Consider the following 1,764-nt stretch of genomic DNA (forward strand, 5'->3'; position numbering starts at 1 on the left):
TCCGTGTTCTCTCCATTTCCTCCCGCATTCTCATTCGCATTTCCTTCACCATTTCTATTTCCGCTTCTGGCCGGTTGGCCTAACCTCTGCACAGCTTGTAGAGTCACAGTAGCGGTAGCCCCCATGACGTTTGCAAGATTTGCCATTGCCGCCATGAACTCGGCATGGTTATCAGCCGGTCGCTCATTCCTACTCTCTCCTCGTGAACGCATACGACCTCGTCCGCGAGTGGCCATTAGGGTTTCTGTCTACACTAAACAATCGATATCAAGGTGATCAGTCTCAATATCAAAAGCCTAGTGCTTCATTTACCCCAAAAAGGCACTCACAAACAAGCATGCTATGAAATATCAAGTAGATAACCTAATAACATCAAAGAAAAGACACACAGAGTATGCAATGAAGCACAATTGGTCCATCCCTCAGGCTCACGAGGACGAACCGTTCTGACACCACTAAATGTAACACCCCAATTACCCTAAGTCTTACCTCTAGCCGTAAGGCATAAGTTAAGTTACGACAATCCTAAGGCTCATACGTATTTATATATAGAAGGAAAATAATATAATCTAGAAGCCTGATAAAGGAGTAAGCTCAAAACAAAATTTTAGAAGCGCGAAACGTTCACACAAAGCTAACGCACAAGATACAATATATAGGTACAAGAGAATAGAACAAATGTATAGATAGGGTAATATAAACATAGGGAACTAGCCTCAGCTTGCGGTGTTTAAGCCGACTAGTTACAATTATAAAAATACAGAGTTTTAGAATTAAAACAGCTTATACAACCTATCTCTCAAGTAAGCCTCTAAGACCATAAAAATAAAATATAAAAAGATGTGAGAGTAACTATAACAAAGTAAAATAAATTAAACCAAGGAGGAACTATACTCCACTCTGTCACCATATCCGCAATCTCACCGAAGTAGATTACGACCTGCATCTGAAAAATAACAACAAAGTACGGAATGAAAATCGAAGGTTCTCAGTATGGTAACAGTGCCAAATGATGTATGATGTAAGGCTCTGGGATGCCGAAGGCAATCCTAGAACTCCACATCACATATGGATATTCAAGCTTAGAACAAAATAAATAAAAGAACTTAAACCATAAACCAGGGTTATCTAAACTTAGGGGGATTCTAACTATTACTAATCACACCACTGTATCCCACAGCCTTCGCCATCCTAACCCTTGAGCGATCCCATCACCACAACCTACCTAACTTCCTTAGCACCAGACAATCACAATTAATGCAAACAAGTAAAACACAGATAGTTTTCATATACAGCAAGTAATTCAAGGAGCAAGTAGGCATGTTATACAATTAGGCAAACTCAAGTAATCAAAGCAAGCAAGCATATAGAAAGTGCATATGATGAATGTCTATCCTATTGGCTCGTGATATCACTTGTTGGTCCATAATTGCCAACCCGACACATCCTTTTGGATGTAGCTTTTTTGCCACGCCCATGAATATAGTGCCAGGAACACTCTACTGACCCATGGATTTCTTTAGATATAAAGGAAGAGCTTATCGAGAGCTTCGCGTGGCTGCAAACGGCTCGTCAATCGGACGTCCGTAGCTCAAGTTACAAGCAAAAGAAGGTGAGGGTGAATAGTGTTTTCTCTTCTCCCTCTCCTCTCATGGCAGCTGCGCCCCTCTCTCTATTAGGGCTGGAGAAATGAGTTCAAAGCTCATTAAATGAGCTTATATATGTTGGATCTGGGGCCCGGTTTGGGCCCGGTCTAATTCGTTA

Source organism: Arachis hypogaea, chromosome 19 (assembly GCF_003086295.3).
Source record: "Arachis hypogaea cultivar Tifrunner chromosome 19, arahy.Tifrunner.gnm2.J5K5, whole genome shotgun sequence".
In the NCBI taxonomy this organism is placed as follows: Eukaryota; Viridiplantae; Streptophyta; class Magnoliopsida; order Fabales; family Fabaceae; genus Arachis; species Arachis hypogaea.